At 40.9% G+C, this 21556-nt stretch overlaps 1 long non-coding RNA gene across 4 annotated transcripts in view; it reads right to left on the bottom strand.

The window, feature by feature from the left end:
* Window positions 1–8583: 8583 nt before the first annotated feature.
* LOC136873880 (uncharacterized) overlaps window positions 8584–21556 on the bottom strand; it is a 51726-nt gene continuing 38753 nt past the window's right edge. For all 4 annotated transcript variants that reach the window (XR_010860192.2, XR_010860195.2, XR_010860193.2 and 1 more), the window contains exon 5: window positions 8584–11552. This is a non-coding gene — a long non-coding RNA (uncharacterized lncRNA). The remainder of the gene's footprint in view (window positions 11553–21556) is intronic.

Genomic DNA, 21556 nt, shown 5'->3' on the forward strand with positions numbered 1-21556 from the left:
TTTTGTCTGTGGAATGTGGAGGTAACAGCCGATGTCAATGGCAGCCCGGATTTTTCCGCTGCTAAAATAAGTGATTTGCTCATATTAATTGTGTAAGAAGTATCAAGAGTGTATGTAAATTTGTATATTTCACCGAGTGAGTAGTAAATTGTTCCAAACGAGTTCATGCCTATCTATACCGAAAAACATGCATCCAGAATCCTCTTCCGTTCATTGTAGGCCTTTAAGATAGCTTATGTTTGATAGACTCTTTATGCCGCGAACGTTCTTCGGCCCTGAGGAGTCCGTGTTCAGACCTCAGGAAGGGGAGAGTAGCTTTGATCTAGCTGAGTGGAATGGTCGATAACTCTTCATGTGAGTGGATTAAGTATACAATCCCAATGAGGAGAAATCGGCACAGACCAAAAAGATCCCTTGACTATCGACTTCCGTGGAGCATGGTCCCATGTGTTCGTGACCCGAAAGGGTTGGTTTGTTGTCACATGGTCCCATGAGTCATGGGGGACGGTGGGAAAGGTTCCAATATTAATAGCCTCAATACAAAATACGGTCAAATAAACACAGTCTCTTACTTCAAATACCTGGGCGAAATTCTCAAACCAACCGGGCAAGAAAAAATAGCCCAAACAACCGTATCCAAAAACTGAGAAGAGCATATGAGAGAACAAGAGAAATCTACAACAAAAATGTATGTCTCGCCAAGTGAATATTAAACATTACGATCGTGTAATCAAACATGAGGCTTTATATGCAAGGGAAACTCCAAAGCTGCATAAGATGAGCGAATAATAGTGATGAAAATTTTAGGACCAAGACACACGGAAGAAGAGCACCGCGTCCAATCCCGGAAATCCACAGAAAAATTATCTAATATTGCGGAAGACCTCAGGGAAAGAAGGCTAAAATTTTATGGACCTGTTAAGAGGCTTACAGAAACCAGACTAACCCACCAAATTCTTGAAAGAGTTGATAAACTGAAGAATTTCCCTTGGACAAAACAAAAAAAGCAGACAATAAGAACGTACAAATTCAACCTGAAGAAATTTTGAATCGAAATATGTACAGAAAGAAAAGTAGCAAGTGGGAAGTTACCCCAGAGAATGAAGTACCAAAAAGAGCAGTTAGCAAGTGGACGAAAGAAAGGAAGAGGATCTTTAGTGAACAGATGAAAGTATCCTGGATCCTCCGAAAACGAAAAAAAATAAAGCTCCGTGTGTTCTGAAAGGGACCATTCACGCATAATAATAATAATAAGAATAATAATAATAATAATAAGAATAATAATAATAAATGTACCGGGTGGTACACCTCCACGCCGCTAATTCAAACTTTGCGCCAGTTGAAACTCCTCTACTGGAGGAAGCCTGAACTTTAACTACCGGGTTAATTCTCAAGTTTCTCAGAAGATGTCCCTACTAGTAAATTTTGAAGCGTTCTGAACTGTGTCGTTTTCGATGCATTTTTGTTTTCTCTGTAGCAAGAAGTGCGAACATTCTCTTCTAGATGGCACCTCTTATGAACTACAATTGTGCACTCTAGTGCGAAGTGTAGGAACCTTTTTCTGAAGAAATTTAGTATTTATAAGTTTGTTCTTTATTAAATTTCTTTCTGCCATGGTTTAAGTTTGGCAACGTTAACCCTTTCTTTCCGCCAGTTTTGAAATTGGCCAATCATAAATTTCTGTAATTAATTTTCCACCAATCCTGGTTTTCTTCTTCAGTTTTGACATGTAATCTTTTGGCCGTCCAATAAAAAGCTTGTGGGCGGGTGCTCTTATTCTTGAAAGGTCTCGAATGTTCCACGAGGGTATATAAACTGCTGATTTTTGGGTCTCCGGGCCACTTCAGTAACATCTATCATAGTGTAAATTATGTAGCAGGGGGCGGGAAGCGCCTCTTTCGTCGGGCAGCAGTTCTTCAATAAGGTAATGGCCTTTTAATAACTTATTTTCTTGCTAGCTCAGCAGTTTAACTCTCGGGGCAGGTTCGATACCTTTTACCATGTAACTGTCCTCTAAAATGTAAAAGACACTTGGTATAGATTCTATCTCTTTAAACTACATATTGGGATAGAGAGTGCTTAACCCTCTCGAGCTCCCTCTCCTATTGCTTTGAGGTGAACTTATTTTCACAACCGTTTCTTCCCTTCCCAATGTATTTTTTTTTTTATAAGTCACCTCTGTAGTATGGGATTAGCCCTTGCATAAGCGGCCTAGAGCCGAATAGGTTTTAATAAAGTATATTCGGAGTGCCAGTTACGCCTCCACTCAAGTTTGTAATTTGGGGCCTTGTAATTTTCCTGTTTATTTACTAAATCGGCCTCAGTAGGTTGGGTATTTTTACCCCTGTGTTTATGTCCTTAGAGGACAGCTTGAAGGTGGAATTTGGTGTGACCTTTGATAGGCTGGAACTTTGAGAGCGGGTTGCTCTTCCAAAAAAAATTTGTTTCTGTGTGCCTCGAGGAGGCTTTTACTATGTAATTGGGAGCAAGTGCTCTTGAGCATGATTGGGGTCTTCTGCCTCTTGGTTGAATCTTGTATACGGGTAAAGTTGGGCTTATAGCTCAAGAATTGTGTGTCTGTCTCTCGGAGCCCAAATCCTGTAACTACTGTAATTGTACATTCTCTATTTGTTGCTAGGCTACTAAGTACATGTTATATTTGTTATTTCTTGATCTTGAAAAGAAAATATAACCTTGTTAAATTTTAAATTAACTTTAATTTCGTAGATTGAGACCTATTCATCCCAGCACCTTCTTTCACCTCTAACTACCACGGATAACTCCGTAATAATAATAATAATAATAATAATAATAATAATAATAATAATAATAATAATAATAATAATAATAAGTGGCCTTGTGAATCCCCTAAGGGCTATGGCCTCCTGCAATGCAGTTTAACTAATCAAGTGAGCTGGTCCTGAAGAGCATTTTTATATAGGTTATTTCCTACTTTGTTTCGTGAGAACGTATTACTGCATATTGCACACGTGTGTAGTCTCGCGTCCGAGTGGATGCAGTAGTGCACTAGTGTTCTAGTGTTTTTAGATATCAACAATTATCGATAACGTATTGTTACATTATTGACATTTGTTCACTCTTCCCCCATGGAGGGTTAAGTTTCCTTCTTGGTGAAAGCGAACCCTGCACATTTCGTTCTGTATAAAGAATATACAGGGGAATAATTACCTATACTACAAGACCTTATGAACAAAAGAAAAGATTACACACAACGGCCCATTAACAAAAGGCAAGGAGGCGATACACCAGCACTCCTTAGCAAACATTCTGGAAGAGACGAGAACCTACGCGGGCTTGAGGCCCAGTGGTGCAGAGGATAATCCCAAACTAAAAATGGTGACTAAGGAAGGGGGGGGGGGTTAATTTAAAAGCCCAGACAAGATTTCCCAAAATAATGCAGTTCCATAGGGGAAAGTTAGAGATTGAATTAACATTCAGTACGCTGATAGACTAAATTTCGTACATAACCCCGGGTTTGATTGGCTATGGAACATAATTACAGGCATGCGATAGGCCGGTTATAATAGAGGAGGAACCAGGTGAAGTGTTGACAACTTACTTACATTAAAAAACAATCCTCAGAAAAGAAGTTTACCAAGTACAAAAACAAAAATATCGTCAGCAATTAGTTTGTGTTTAGCCATTAGCTGTCGCTAGAAATAGATGGCAGAGCCATCTAATCGTCAACGAAGAAAGTTTTTAAAAGTTCGTGTTCACTCACATACGTGGCTAAAGAGAAGGATCGCAGTTTAAGTAGCCGGGGAATGTGTAAGAGAATTATGTACAAAACTTCCTGAGTATGACATTATTGAAGTAACTGAAACTTGGTTGCCTAATGATATCAGTGACAAGGAGTTTATTCTTGACAAATATACAGCCTATCGTGTAGACTGAAACAATGGCAAAAAGAGGTGGAGGCGTTCCGATTGCTGTTCGAAAAAAAAATCTTATCGAAGGAAATTCCATTACATTTTACTGATACCGAGCTTGTGTGTGTAAATTAAATGTTGCATTTTCATTCCTGCTGTATCATTTCAGTATACTTCCCACCTTTGACTACTCTAGACACATATTTTAACTCAATAGTAATAATGTTATTTGCTTTACATCCCACTAACTACTTTTATGGTTTTCGGAGACGCCGAGGTGCCGGAATTTAGTCCCGCAGGAGTTCTTTTTACGTGCCAGTAAATGTACCGACACGAGGGTGACGTATTTGAGCACCTTCAAATACCACCGGACTGAGCCAGGATCGAACCTGCCAAGTTAGGGTCAGAAGGCCTGCGCATCAACCGTCTGAGCCACTCAGCCCGGCTATTTTAACTTTTACCGATTATTTGCAACGAATAAGGACGTATATAATGAAAATGATATTATTTTTGGTGACTTTAACTTGCCGCTGATGACTGGTGTTGGCACAGATCTCCTAGCTACTGGACCATGTTGCAGGTCTTTAGCGTACTTTACGTCATACGTTCGTGTAAAGGGGCCTATAGAAGTGCAATATTATTGCGCAAAATGGATTGTACAATATTATTGCACAACAATCGGGTTTGTGCAATAAATAGAATCGTGTGGAGATAATATTGATGGCTGTGCAATATATTGTGCAAAACGATCATAGAAGTACAATATGCGTGGCAATGTACCATGCCAGTATTTTGTTTGCTGAACATGTTGAGTGACACTGGTGTGATCGCCGTGGGTGTAAGTGCGAAAAATAAGCAGAAACGGAAAACAAAGACATGGGCCAATCAGTGGTTTCTAGAAAGAGAAAGGTGCACTCATGAAAATTTACTCAATGAACTGAGAAAATGCGAGCCAAATGATTTTTCGAAACTTTCTGTCCAGGAATGGTGAATTGTTTGATGAACTCCTCGCTTTGGTTACTCCTCAAATCGAGAAAACGTATACTATTATGCGAGATGCTATTCCCGTAAGTCAACGTTTGTTTATAACCTTATGTTACCTCGCCAGCGGAAATACCTGTGAAGACCTGAAGTTTATAAATGCTGTTTCACCACATTGTTATAGAAACATGCACAGCTAAATAAAACATAAAATAATATAAAAATAAACAATAAATTTTCCTTTTCCTATAATAGTTTCATTTTTGTTGCAGGTACCAACTTCAGAAGAAGATTGGAAAGAAATAGCTCAAGAATGTAATGATCTGTGGAATTTTCCAAAGTGCTTGGGAGCAATTGATGGAAAACACGTGGCAGTAAAGAAACCCCTAATTCAGGATCACTCTACCTCAACTACAAAAAATTATTCGGTATTGTGATGATAGCAGCAGCGAATGCGAATTATGAGTTCATCATGGTTGATGTGGGAATCAGTGAGGGAATAGCAGACGGCGGTGTTCGGTATTTAGTTACACGGAGTTTGGGAGAGCACATTCTGCAATCCCGGACTCTTCACCATTGCCGAATAGTCAGAGACTAGTGCCATTTGTTTTGTTGGGGGATGAGGATTTTGTACTGATGGACAATCTCCTGAAATCCTACCCCCAAGCAGGATTAAATTTGGAGATAAGAATTTTCAATTATCGATTAAGTCGTGCACATCGTGTTACCGAAAATACCTTTGGCATTTTGGTCAGCAGATTTGGTGTACTTCAGAATCCTATACCATTGTCTCCAGAAAAGACTCAAAAGATTGTTATGGCATGTTGTTATTTACATAACTTTTAACGAAAACGCCAGCCACGAGCTTACATTACTAGGAATCATGTAGATAATGAGGATTTTCAGGCCGGTATTGTCACAAGCGGAGCATGGAGAGATGTGGTTAATGAGGCAACGCTTCTTCAGCCAAATACCTCCAGAAATGCATCAACAAGTGCTAAGATGGTCAGAGATACATATTGTCATTTCTTTAACAATGAAGGGCAGGTTTAATGGCAATTAAATATGGTTTAAAAACATTATTTGAAGTGAAATTAATAACATAAGTAAACATGTAAAGTAAAACAAGTTGTTTCACCATATGTTGTATGCTTCACCATTTGATTTTAAGTAAAAATGACGTAGCAAAATTGATGAAATTATTAATAAAATACTCACAATCAAAATGTAGTAATGATGTACAGTACTTACTGCGCCTTCACCAGTGTAACTTGTATCACGATCCTCATCTCCCGTCTTAACTGGGTCCTCAAATTTGTGCATCATGCTTATTGAAGCAATTGGTGTTTCTTGAAATAGAAGAAACCCCATTTCTTCAAAATACTACTGTGAAGGTTCGACATCCTCTGCACCCGCACCACTCTTTTCTGCATCACGAAACCGCTTCACTTCCTTCAGGAAATTTGTAGCAGAGAATAGAATTTTTTATAAATCCTTGCTTGTTGGCGTTCAGGTATTTTTCGCGATATTTCTCAAGAAGTCCCTCATACTGTTCACCTTGTTAACGCGATTACAGTAATCTTTGCTCTTAACGTCCTGTGGAGCCAGAAGGCCATCGTACACTTCGATAAACTGCAAAATAAAATTTTTCTCCTCCTAAAGAAATAAATGAACTGGATTAAAGCCACTATATATATATTTATTAATAATAAAGCCAAGCTTTCAGCAAAATGCATTGGCCTTCATCAGGGCATGTGAAGTTTTGCCTCCGACAGTGAGCAAAGAAATTATCTCAGTCATCCACGTCCGTATATTATCATATCGAAACCAGCTATCTAAAATCCTACCGTGAGTAGCCCGTAGGTGATCTGACCATCCATTCGGCAGTCTCTCCCCATGGCAAGGATAGGATAAAGGGCACACGCTCTTTACACCTCTTAAGGCAGTAAGTGTAGAATCAGTAACACATATATTTATTTATTTCTTACCTTTAATTATTAATGTTGTTGGGGTTATACTGTGTTCTCTTAAAAAAATAGTGGTATATAACAGCGCATACATTTTAATTTACAATCATCAATCATCAAAACTAATACAATTAACAATAAATATGTACTATTGGCTCAGAAACTGTGTCAGCCATTGTGAACTTCCGATCTTCTTTCTTCGTCTGGGATCGACGAGTGTACAAATGATGGGGATACACTTTATTTTCAATGCCCATGACCAGACTAGTCAGATCGGTCCTCACTCTGTACCAAGCTCATCTTCCGTACCGTCACTCACAAAGTAGACTGTTAGTTTCATATGGATGCACTTTATGCACCATTAAAAATGTAGTTTGAGTATTAACATCAACACGGTGATCTGTTACTTTCTGGGATATGGGTTATAAACAATGTTAAAGTATGTTATATGATAGTCAATTTAGAAATGAAAATAAACTTATAAATAATCACACAGTCCACACAGAGTATTTTGACACTTTCTCCACACTTCTTTATTGCTCCTACGGAGTCTAGAGGAATTTCCGATTTGTATAGAACGTACTAGCTTTTTAAGTGTCACTTCTCTGAGTGTGATTTTACAGGGAATCTAGAGGAGGACATACTTTTAAAATCCTTACCGAGTGTTCGGTTTCGTAAATTTACGTTTACTATCAGAAGACCCTCACATGCAATCTACGATCAAGGAAGATTTCTGAAACTCCGACTAACTACCAGTTAATTAAATATATGAATGTAAGATCATATACCAGTAAGAACATGGAATGAAATGAAATTAAATGGCGTATGGCTTTTAGTGCCGGGAGTGTCCGAGGACAAGTTGCTCGCTAGATGCAGGTCTTTTGATTTGACCCCCGTACGCGACCTGCGCGTCGTGATGAGGATGAAATGATGATGAAGATGACACATAAACCCAGCCCCCGTGTCATCGAAATTAACCAATTAACCAATTATGGTTCAAATTCCCGACCCTGCCTGAAATCGAACCCGGAGCCCCTGTGACCAAAGGCCAGCACGCTAACCATTTAGCCATGGAGCCGGACAACGTGGAATGATTTCAAACGATGAGGATTAATCAGAGATGGCGTGATTCCTGTCCGGCCAGGAGCAGAAAATGGTTCTTTAGTCAAATTCCCGAACGTGTGTAGTGAACATGCCAATCACAGAATGTTCTCGAAATGTGTATCGTCGGTCTCAATGCGAGGTTGCACACGTCCCTCCGAATATTTCGGGCTTCACATTATAAGCGCCATTCACTTGTAGTGTTGGATTCTCTATATCAGGAATGGTTTCAGCGCACACGAACATTTTCACATTGCAGACCTCGTAACAAGTACAGGAGTTTAAGTTCAGTGACCGGGTGGGACACATGGCAGAATTTATACGACCGAAACGTTCGCAAGGGACGTATTTTTAGGTACTGGCGATCGGATGACGTGATAATAGCAATAATCTGTCTCTAAACACATGAGTGTGCATTGGAAACTTCTTCCTTCTCTTGCAGGAATTACCACCATCTGAAATTTCTCTCATAGTATGGAAACACAATGCATTCCATTCTGAATGAATCGAAGATGATAAATTCACATATTATCAAATTTTAAGATCCTAATTCATTTTTTCTGAGGGCCGCATTTGTAAAAGAGAAAAGTAGTTACTAGAAGGCAAAACCAATGATCCTCTCTTTTCAGAAGTCCTTTCTTTAGAGGGTGGGGACACGTATGTTGTTAAACCTATGGAACCACTCCTTTACCTTAGAAATCTTAGGCTACTTAATTTACGGTTGTCGAACATAGCAGATTTTGAAGGATAAACCATAATTTTAAGAAGAACGGCTAAGGCTATGTTAAAAAGTCCACGATGATAGTAGAACAACAACCGATAACGTTTCTGTGGACCAGGCCAAGTGGAAATGAAAAGGAACCCCTCTCACTTGAAGATTGCTAAAGCACGATGTCTTGATATCGCTCAAAGCGCCGTGTAACGTCCAGTCAGCCCACACAATAGGGAGAGTGGACAGTTTACCTTTGGATGGTGTTGAAAGCATGTGTGTCTGGACAGGAAGGTGACCTGACCTACATAGGACAAAGGAGTTAAATTTTACAAAATGGTAAACGTCAGGGTTCACAAAGTGATCAGAGCAGAATTTTAACTGGCTCCGTGGCAGCGAATTAAGAGCGGATCAACGATCTGATTGCAGAAGTTAACTCCGTCCAAATAAAAATCCAAATACTTCGGTACGTAGCCACTCGTGAAGAAACCATATTCATTTATTGCACTATACAAGTGATCATTCTGAATTAACTTCTCCGAGTACGTCGAAGGTATTCACTGTTCGGTATTCTGTACGAAAGAACGTAGTTCTCAGACGAAATTATTTTTATACCGCCCTGTTTTCAGGCCAATTTTGCTTCGAGGGATTTACAGAAGCGTGGTGGACCCCGGACATCTCACACATTAATAGGAAGTTAGCAGTCATGAGGGTAGTGAGAATGATTGCTGGAACAAACAGGTGGTAAGCAATGGCAATTGTTATGAGAAAGCTAAGTTAGAAACGAATTCAACGGAAGATATCGTGCGTATGAACCGGCGTTGGTGGCGAATGGGGTGAATGAATGTCAAGACCGCGTGTCATGACGCACCCCTTTCATATCTCAGTGCCGAGCGAACGGACTCAAGCGAGTCTCGAATCCGCGACCTCCGAGAATGGAGAGATTGGGAGTAATGGTCTAAATCCTAAGCAAATGCATAACAACGGTAAGAATTTTCAATGCTTCGAACATTTAAGTGAGTGATAATTATATTTGATTGCAAATTCGAAATGTTCAAAGCATATAATTTAATACAATTTAACATAAACGAAATGTACTGGAAGCATCTCCAGTGTGTTTGCAATATCGTGATATGTCCCACAGAACGGCGCCAATTTAGAAACAGAAACGCAATAGGAAACCCTGAGGGTAGTTCGAGAAGCCAGTGGAAAGAAGTGTCACGTAGGCCACGCTGTGATTTTGACGCACCAGAAGAATACCTTGTTCTAGAGAGTTCCAGGACACTCCCCCGTTAGTTTAGCGGGAGGAACACGTGAGCCAATCAGACTTAAGGACAACAGAACTTTTGGGAGTAGGGGATGATATTCGAGAAAGTAGCGAATTTATAAATAAGCTGGAATTTGGGAAGCGTGTAAAGAGAACAAGTCCAGCTATCGTGACTTGAGCATCGTGGAAGTAAGCCACAGAGGCACCGAGAGAGGTAACCTACGTCATTGTTAAGGAAGGTTAAGTAACGGCAGTGTGCTATTACGCTCAACAAATGCATAATTAATCAGAACACCGCAATAAAGGGAATATGACTTAAGTTGGGGAACGACAGTTATGGATCGTGCCGAGTTCGACTTTGTGGACTGCACTTTCCTTCGACTAAACTTCATGACGTACGAGACGGCCACAGCGTCGCAAAGAGAAGAATCAATTGAGAAGTGTGAAGAGAGAAGAAAGAAGATTCCTGAAACACGAGCTAAGTATTCACCAAGTTCACAGACATTTCCCATTGTAAATTAGCTTGTTTGGAGAGTTCGAGAGGAAAAGGACTTGAGAAAATCCCTCTCACATCAAGTGTATACATGTTTGTAAAGACTAGTTTCCTTGTTTATTTGTGTACATATGAGAGTATACAGTTGTTTGCATAAGAAAAACCCGAAAATTAAAAGAAATTAGTAATCTAGTATTATAATAAAGAAGAGGGAAGCACTTTCTTTCAGCTTGGTATTTGCGACCCGAGATTTCTTCAGTCTAATGATCCTGAAAATTTTACCCCAAATAGAGGGATTTACCATCTGAAATTCATTTCTTACTGATTCCAAATCAAATCTACTCCAATAAAATGCAGTTAGGATCACAGTGTACAAAATTCGAATTTTTGACGCATATGGGACAAATATAACCCGAGAAGAATATTTTTCGATTTGCTGAACTACACAAAAACTTCAACCTTTCTAGGAATAGGAGGTGGAGTATCATCAGGCCATGGGTCAAAAGATTGAATGGAATTCATTGGGACATACGTTTCGTCCCTTTCCATGATTGACTGTTCCACTCTCTTACAGTCTTTCCGTGTATAACGTTGTGAGGATAATGTGTTGATATCAGCTCCCGATGGCGGTGAAGAAGTAAAAGTTCTTGGTATGAGATACGCTGTACTGTCTGTCATCCCATCATGTTTCTCAAGGATTTCATAATTGGGTTCGGACGACACATCCTCATTAGGAAGAATAGACAAATATACTTTCGTATCTTCCAGTTCAGGTGGAGTAAGTGGCAAGCGTCTGCTTGGTTCTGGAATTGATCTGGGCTCTTCATACGCATTTCCAGTGACCCCAGGGATGGTGGGTAGCTGCCGCCTGGCAGCTCTTCTCCTAACCCTTTGCCTCCTGATTAGCCGCCACTGCACATAGACCACGTAAGATGCTATTATAATAAAGAAGAGGGAAGCACATATTATACTACCTATAATCAGTACATGCACGTTAACAATAGGTAAGTCCTCTTCTACGTTTTCCTCATCAGCACTAGGGGTAAACGCTTTTGTTAGTTCTTCAGTTTTGTTCGAATATAGGATTGGCCCACTTGTTGTCATTTTGATTGTATCCGAAATTGCTTCTCTCTTCACATAGTATCTGCAAGAAATAGAAAGCGATGAAGAATTAGACGACATAGTTTTCACTGGTAAATAAATGACCTAGTCGGAGGATAACACAGAACTGCATAGCCTATTGTTAGCAGCATAGAGTTGAAATGTACAGTAAAATAAGTAAACCAAAAACTGTTGAAATAGAAGTAACTGGAGAATCAGTACTTGGGCTAGTGTCATTTCTATTGTAGCTAAATGACTTACAGGTAGATACAACCGAAATGTGTTGGGAAGAGATATTTTAGCAAAGGAAATACGATATTTATAACAATTAACAAATGGCTGATTAGCAGATTTGTGACTCTAAATTAACCAGGCTATACTATACTTTGCTAGTGTTTTAACGTCGCATTAACACATCGAAGGTTTTCGGCGACGCAAGGATGGGAAAAGGCTAGAAATTAAGGTACAGCCCTACCGTTTGCGTAGCATGAAAATGCGAAACCAAGGAAAGCCCATCTTCAGGGCTGCCGACGGTGGGATTCGAACCAGCCATCTCCCGAATGCTACGTGACGCTAACCGCTAACTCGGTATATCAAACATGTGTAAGGAATCAAAGATTAGAAAAACGGTATTGGGAACTGCCTTCTTCTAACAGATTTGTCTCATTGGGTAAATTTCCATTTAAGACGACACCTTACAAAGCACTATAGGCTTCTGAAGTGTTAGAAAAACCCCAAGTTATTCTACAGTTATACTATAGTACTATTACCAGTGTAATAGGTCCCGCACTTAGATCATACGAAGGAAAATAAATTATATCTGCCTGCATTACAATTCAATCGACAGATTCCAGGTTGGGACTTTACTTACAGCAGGTAGTTTAAAATTAAATATGAGTATGCATGAACCTAACTACTGTATTTGATAATTAAGACAATATATTAATAAGCATTAGTAAAAGATGCAATATATTTGTGTAACTTACTGTATAAAACTAAAAACAAGATAAATATTGTGCTTTAGATGCTAAACATGTTTATGTGTTTAAGCGATCATGTAAAAAAACTCTAAAGTAATTAATAACTAAATTAATTACAACTAAAGGTACCTAAATTAAAAGTATGAAAAAAATAAACAAAGCAACTCGAAACATGTACATCATCTGCAGCACCTATATGATTCAGATACGTTACGAGGACATAAAAAACATTTCAATTATTAACGTGGAAATAACATACGCTTATCTATTTATACAAGAACTTCTATTACTTTGTTAATGTATTTAGTCGTACAAAGAAATATATTAACATACAGTTGCCACAATGGCCCATTGAATCTGTTCTGTACAAGTCCGCACACAATCTTCTTTATTGCGATTCACCAAAAAGTTAGTATTCATTAAAATATTGCGTTCTGAACATTATGAAATATATAGAAAAATAAGCTCACCAGACAAAAATTAGTCACCTAGTGCGCACGCAAAGATAGCTCGTTAAGCCTGTACAGATGGTGCGGCGAATGAGTCCCTTGCTCAATTGCACGCGTACTGCCTCTACGTGAGCATAAGGCAGTAGCGATCAGTGAGGCATTGACGTTTGAAACGGACAGTGTAAGTTAACATGGGTAGAGGTGAGGATGTGAGAGAATGGCCGAGCCCATGGCCATATGGTGCGCAAAGTTGCTGGATTTGTTGGTGTTTCGCAGCGGACTGTTTAACGTGTCTACAAGCAGTGGCCACGAAACACTACGTCAGAATTGTGGTCGGAAAATAACCTGACTGAGATTCGTTTCACGGCTTGTGAGTCAAAATCGCTTCCAAACTCGACAGTAATTGCTGCAGTCAGTTAATGAAGGTCAATCCCAACCTGTTAGCGAGAGAAAATTGAGACGGGAACTGCATGTAATAATCATTTGGAGTCGGTCACCTTGCAAGAGGCCATTGCTCACACAGGCACGTAAGGATACGCGTCTTCAATGGGCTAGAAATCATCGAACGTGGACAGTAGCTGACTGGTGGAACGTAATGTGGTCTGCCTGGATCCCAATGACACACGTCGTCGAGTGCACCGAAGGCCAAATGAAACATTTGATCGTGGATGTGTGCAAGGTCAGGAGGGTCTGTGATGTTTAGGGGGTGTTTTTCGTATCATGAATTGGGTCCCCTCACTGACGTGACCATGAACATGAACCAGCATGTTTATTTAAACATTATGGATGATAAGGTGTTGTCCACCAGTCAACATCTGCAGGATGAGTATGCTATTAAAACCCCGATTTTCAAGACGCATATGTAACTGTTTTACGAACACACCCCCACCCTATTATATCTCGAGTGGCCTAAAAAGTCACCTGTCTTAAACCGCATTGAAAATCTATGGGACATGTTGGAACAGCGGCTATAACGCCGACAACAGCATCCCCGCAATTTGGAGGAATTGCGCGATCAGATCTTGAGGGAGTGGCTTAACTTGGGTGCGACCTGCCCACACAACATTATGGACTTACCACCTAACTGAATCCAGGCCCCGCTATCAAGTCCAGAGGCGGAGTTACACTGTATTAAATGATGCTTGTAATGATTTCTCCAGATGTAACTAGTTTTTTGTCCGGTGAGCTTAAAATAAAAGGAACCGCTTTCTAACGCACAAGAACGATCATCTTGAACAGCTGACCACTGGGTCAGGAACACTTCACGTCTTGTTCTCATTTTCACCATTGTACTTAGAAAAATAATTAATATACGATTTGATCGTGCTTTGCATGCATGTGAATTATGTTGTTGAAATATCAATATTACTAAGTAATTTAAAGGAAACTCTTTACTGAGAGTGCTTAACGTACAAAAGCTTAATACATTCTGATGAACGTGCAAATACAACACTTCTCACATATACAAGATATCTCAAACCTTTTCGGTCAAATTAAACAGGTGATAGTGGATCCACAACCGATTACACTGAGATAGGGAACCAAAGGTCGGAAGTGCATATTTATTGTGTCATAGACAAATAGAGCGTACACGGCTTAACAACAACTTAGTTCACAGTAATTGTTCAAAGCGACGACCGCCTGTCTCAGTGCATGTATTGCAACGGAGCAAATAGTTCTGCCGCACGCTCGCCAAGATCCCGGGTGTTTGTTGTACACTGGAAGAGGCAGCGGGTGATAAACAGCGTACATCCCTGACCACCATACAGACTTACTGTGCACAACATAGTACGTGTGTCATGTGACAACCGCATTCATCGCACCGATGAATTAACTTGTGCCGCACGCCCACCACTATCCCTGGTGTTAGTTGCCAATTGCATCAGACAGCTTGTGATGTGTCCATGGTGAGGTGCGTTACTGTGTACAGTGCATAACGCGTAGTCAAAGATGGAACGTTACTCGTCACGAGAGTTGGCAGAGATGCATTTAATGTACGGTAGTACCCGTAAAGCAGCACGAATGTACAGAGAACGCTTTCCCAACAGGCGCCATCCTAACTGGAAGAAGTTTACCTCTGTGGACACCAACTTACTAGAGACGGGGTCGTTCACGCCACAGAGAGCCGGCCAAGGTTCCTGCAAAAGACACGCCCGAACACCAGACTTTGAGGAGATTGTGTTGGATCGTGTGGCCGACCACCCAGCAATAAGCACCCGTCAACTTCCCCGTCATACGCACACTTCGAAGGATACAGTGTGGAGAGTGCACCCCTTTCATAAAGAACGTGTGCAAGCACTGGGACCAACGGATTATCCACCGCAGTGCTCTAGTGCCGAACTTTGTACAGTTTGTATTGTTCACGTATGAGGCCTCATCCACCCGCGATGGTGTTTTCAACAGCCGCAACAGCCATGTCTGGAGTGAGGACGCCACTCACATCGGTGGCCACCAGCAACGATTCACTGTCAAATGTATGGGCGGGCATTTTCCCAGATCACCTAATAGGACCTTATTTGCTGCGTTCCCGTTTGACAGGTCTACGTTACCTAGTGTTCCTGCGAGACTTGTTGCCACAGTTCCTGGAGACTGTGCCCTTTGTTGTAAGCGAAAGGATGTGGTTTCAACACGACGGCGCACCAGCCCACTTTGATGTTAATGTCCGCGAACACCTGAACAACACGTGCCCTCATTGTTGGATTGGAAGGGAAGGTCCTGACTCATGGCCAGCGTGATCACCGGACCTGACACATCTAACTTTTTCCTTCCGAGTTACGTCAAGTCGTTGTTGTATGAAACCCCGTAGAAACAGATGAAGACCTGCTTGCTAGGGTACAAGCTACTTGTCTCCTGGTACAACAGACATCAGGGGTCTTTGAGAGACCGCGACAGAACTTCATGCGCCGTTGCCACGTATGCATTGCGACTGGCGATCGTCACTTTGAAAAATTACCATGAAGAACGTTGTTGTTATGCGGTGTATGCTGTGTATGTCCATAACACAATAAATATGCATTTCCGACCATTGGTTCCCTATCTTAATATAATCGGTTGTGGGCCCACTATCACCTGTTTCAATTTGACTCAAAAGGTTTGAAATACCCTGTACATTATACATACGTACGTCTTCATTATAGACTGTTATGTTTTTCAGCATTCAATCTGGAATAATTTGTGAATTTACAAAAACCCGTCATAATCCCCTATTTGTAACTCAGTTCTGTGAACTTGTTTAGTTTCTATCGTTAGAAACTGGGTTTAACCATCGTAGCGTTGGTCTCCCTCTACTTCTCTTACCCTCCATTATTCTCCCAGGTAACGTATCCTACTCCTCTCGCCCCCGACCATCACCGAAGCCGGTTTAAGGTACAGATTGATCCTCCCAGTTGATGGATCACATATAGGTAGCTAATTTAACATAATGCAACTTTCTGCTAACGAAACACTCATAACAGGTACTATGTGTCATAAAGACTATTGCCACTGTACCGGGCGGTACACCTCCACGCCGCTAATTCAAATATTGCGCCAGTTGAAACTCCTCTACAGGAGAAAGCCTGAACTTTAACAACTGTATTAACTCAACGGTTTCTCGGAAGATGTCTCTACTGTAAATTTGGTAATTTTGAAGTGTTCTGAACTGTGTCTATTTCGATTTGTGTTTGTTTGCTCCGTATCAGGAAGTTTGGACATTCTCTAACAGATGTCTCTACCAAAACTATGATAACGCACTCTGGTGTAAAGGAATGTACTCTCCTGAAGAAATTTTGTATGCTTAAGTTTTGTCTTTACTAAATTTTGTTCTGTGGTTTGTGGGTTGGCAATATAAATCCTTTCTTTCCGCCTGTTTTGAATGTAGCCAATCATTAATTTCTGTAATTAATTTTCCACCAATAAGGTGTTTCTTCCTCGTCTTGTGTATTAGTTTTTGCTGTTATCCAATAAAAGTTTGTGGGCGGGTTGTTATCATTCAGGAAAGGTCTCGAACTTTCCACGAGGGTATAAAAACTGCTGATCTTCGGGTCTCGGGGCCACTTCAGTAACATCTTTCTTAGTGCGTGAATATGTAGCAGGGGGCGGGAAGCGCCTCTTTCTTCAAGCAGAAGTTCTTCAACAAGGTAATGGCCTGTTAACGTCTTTATTTCTTGCTAGCTCAGCAGTTTAACTCTCGGAGAAGGTTCGAAGCCTTTAAAATGTAATCCATCTTCCTTAAAATGTAATTCCCTACTTCTGTCTATGTAAAAACTACTATTTCTTGAACTGTAAAGCGGGGATAGAGGTGCTTCACCCTCTCGAACTCCCCTTCATTTTGAAAAGGAGGTGACTACGTTTTCATAACCGTTCTTCTCTTCTTTAATGTAGTAGGTTTTCTCATACGTGTCACCTCCCTAGCTTGGGATTAGCCCCTGTATGATCGGCCTAGCACCACATAGGTTCTTAGACAAAAACTTTGTGTAGGAGTGCAAGTTATCGCCTCCATTCAATTTGTATTTTGGGCCGTTTAACCCGTTTTGTTTTCCTTCCTGCGAAGGCCCAGTAGATTGGGTATTAGATACCCCTGTTTCACTGTATGTGTGCCTTGAGGGCAGTTAGTGTAAATTCAGTTTATGGCCTCTTAAATAGGCTTGAAGACTTTGAGAGCGCATCTGCTCTTTCTTGTGTGTGAAACGTGCCTCTAGGAGGCTTGACATGGTAATTGGGAGCAAGTGCTCCTTGTCATGATTGGGGTTTTCTGCCCCTTTGTGTGAACTGGGTATATTGGTAAAGTTGGCTCATAGCTCAAGAATTGTAATTGTGGGGCTCGAAGCCCAAAACTTGTAACGAACTGTCATCTGTAATTTCTTAATTTGTTGATCTGCTACTTGGTACCCGTTACACTTTTGTTATTTGTTGTCATTTGTTGATTTTGAAAAGAAATATAACCTTTGTTAAAGTTTTAAATTTAATTTTGTAGTTGAGATCTATTCCAGCCCGCACCTTCTTTCACCTCTGCTGTTCCACAGATACCTCGGACCAGCCACAATATTAGTACACTAAGCAGTTCACAAGGAACATCATAAGCAATATATATATATATATTTTTTTTTGCTAGGGGCTTTACGTCGCACCGACACAGATAGGTCTCATGGCGACGATGGGATGGGAAAGGCCTAGGAGTTGGAATGAAGCGGCCGTGGCCTTAATTAAGGTACAGCACCAGCATTTGCCTGGTGTGAAAATGGGAAACCACGGAAAACCATCTTCAGGGCTGCCGATAGTGGGATTCGAACCTACTATCTCCCGGATGCAAGCTCGCAGCCGCGCGCCTCTACGCGCACGGCCAACTCGCCCAGTATAAGCAATATATTTGGAAAATGTGATAGAACTAACCATAAGCTGGCCAGACTTCTTTGTTACTAGCGATACACGTGAAATTTAACGGAGAGGTGCATAAAGACGTATTTGCACGATTTGGTTCAAATGTGACTAATTCATGGCTCCAATTGTATCAAAAATTCTCACGAAATTTCACCGTTTCTATGAAAATGTTCATTTTTACGTTAAAAACGAAAAATGGCATGTTTATTACGATTAATTTATATAAAATATATTAATTTTGACGATGTTGGTTGCAAAGGAACAAGAAATCATTAGGATAGGTGCATTAACCCATTATACTCATTTATGACCTGCAGGATCATCGATGACAAGGTTTCCCTGATCGTTGGAAAATTTCGTTCATTAGGAAATACATTCGTTGATGTCACGACCAAATGCACAATCATTGTCACTCCTGTTGTTTTTACAGGTAGGGTGACCGTCCAGCCTTGCAATGTTAACACAACACATCGAAAGAGATCGAATAAAACTTCAATCAATCAAATCAATCAATACTGATCTGCATTTTGGGCAGTCACCCAGGTGACAGATTCGCTATCTGTTGTTTTCCTAGCCTTTAAATGATTTCAAATAAATTGAAAATGTATTGAACATCTCCCTCGGTAATTTATTCCAATCTCTAACTGATGTCATTCCACGCCATCTCTACGCTGACAGCTCGGAACATACCACTCAATCGAGCAGCTCGTCTTCTTTCTCCCAGTTCTTCCCAGCCCAAACTTTGCAACAATTTTGTAACACTACTATTTTGTCGGAAATCACTCAGAACAAATCGAGCTGCTTTTCTTTGGATTATCCCACTTCTAGAATCAAGTAATCCTGGTGAGGGTCGCATACACTGCAATCATACTCTGGTTGGGGTCTTACCAAAGACGTATACGCCCTCTCCTTTACATCCTTACTACAACCCCTAAATACCCTCACAACCATGTGCAGAGATCTGTACCCTTTATTTACAATCCCATTTATGTGATTACCCTAATGAAGATATTCCCTTATATTAACACCTAGGTACTTTCAGTGATCCTTATAATGAACTTACACCCAATCAACGCAGTAATTGAAACTGAAAGAATTCCTATTTGAGAAACTCACAACCTGACTTTTAACCCCGTTTATCATCATACTATTGCCTGCTGTCCATATTGCAACATTATCGAGGTCATTTGGCAGTTGCTCAAAATCTTGTAACTGTACACAGAATAACATCATCTGCAAAAAGCCTTACCTCTGATTCCACTTCTTTACTCATATCATTTATGTATATAGAAAATATAAAGGTCCAATAATACAGTCTTGAGGAATTCCTCTCTTAATTATTACAGAGTCAGGTAAAGATTCGCCTAATCTGATTCCCTGAGATCTATTTTCTAGAAATATAGCAACCAATTCAGTTACTATTTGTCTAGTCCAATCGCACTCATTCTTGCCAGTAGTCTCCCATGATCCACCCTGCCAAATGCTTTAGGCAGGTCTATTGTGATACGGTCCATTTGACCTCCTGAATCCAAGATAATTGCTACACCTTGCTGGAATTTTACAAGTTGAGCTTCAGTGGAATAATCTTTCCTAAACCCGAACTGCCTTCTATCGAACGAGTTATTAACTTCGCAAACATGTCCAATACACAATTCAAAAAATTATGGGAACACGTTTTGTAACGTCTGGTGTGAGAACGTTAATTTGGTATATGGGGTTCGAAAGGTCGTAAAACATACCTTGAGACCTTAGCTACTCAGGGGATGTCAAATCGAAGGTATACTCCATATGTAGGCGTAGCCATGCATTAAACTTCCAGGTAATCCCTCAAACCAAAGTGAATAGCGGTGCATTCGTGTGTTGTTGTGAGGTACACAGACTACTGCAATCATTTGAGCACGTTGTACGCCAACCAGCACATCCCATGGGGCATCTTAACGAGGTTAAAGTCGCAAGGGCCGTCACTTATTCAACGCTTGTAGAATCGCTACAATGAGACAGACTAGTTCACAAGGAGAGTTGGACAAGGTCGTGGACGCATAACAACCCCACAGGATGACTGATATTTGACCGTCTGTGTGGTGCGGCGTCGTTCAGCAACTGCAAGACAACTGCAACAAGACCTCAGGATGGTCACTGGAGTCACGGTGTCTGACCAGACAGTAACAGGTTAAGAGAAGTGTCCTTACGACACAGACGTCCCGTTCGAGAGCCCTGTTTAACGCCAAATCGCGCAGCTCGCCTTCTGTTTGCCCGTACCCACATCAACTGGCAACTTCGCCAATAGAGACCTGTGTTGTTCACAGACGAGTCCAGATTTCCCCTGCACAGCGTGATGGACGTCAATGTGTATGGAGACACCGTAGTGAGCAGTACATGCCAAATGTTGTCCAGGAAGGCGACCGTTTCGGACAAGGTTATGTGATGGTGTGGAGTGGCATCAGTATTAATGTCCTTACGGATCTTGTCGTCGTCCGTGGTAATCTTACCACTGCAGGGTACATCGAGGATATGTTGCTATAGCATGTGCTGGTTGCTGCATATGGTGCTGGCCCTGAATTCGTACAATAGGACAATGCCAGGGCTCATGTAGCGCGCAACACCAGAGCTGTCTTGCGAGAACTGGACATTCAAGAGATGGAATGGCCAGCAGTGAGTCCCGAATTTAATCCCATCGAGCATGTGTGGAATAGGCTTGGCAGAAGTGTTCGTGGGCGTCCTGTTCCACCACAGACTCTCCAAGACCTCGTACAGGCTCTCATTGAAGAATGGGACCTAATACCGCAACGTGATCTCCATCGACTTATACGGAGCATGGCACGTAGATGCCAAGCTATGATAAATTCTCCTGGAGGACATACACCATACTGAAGCTCTCCAACTGTGATAAAAATCCACCCTGGAGGACTGTTATCACTTCGTTTTCGCCCCTATTTGGACATTTCCGTTTCTGTTCTGAAAATGATCGCGAATCAATTGACGTTCTTTTGTATACTTCAACGGTAAAGAATAAAGTTTAGTTGGTAATATACCTGGGTGTGAGGTATTGTTTTGTTGAACATGGCATACGTTCAAAAACATGTTCCCCTAATTTTTTTGAAAAGTGTATAATCAGAAAGAAGGCTTTACCAAAGCTTACATGAAACGATTTTCAAACTTACTGGCCTCTAATTTCATATTATTACAATTGGCTTTACGTCGCACCGACACAGATAGGTGTTATGGAGACGATGGGACGGGAAAGGGCTAGGAGTGGAAAG

This window comes from Anabrus simplex, chromosome 5 (assembly GCF_040414725.1).
Source record: "Anabrus simplex isolate iqAnaSimp1 chromosome 5, ASM4041472v1, whole genome shotgun sequence".
Classification (NCBI taxonomy): Eukaryota; Metazoa; Arthropoda; class Insecta; order Orthoptera; family Tettigoniidae; genus Anabrus; species Anabrus simplex.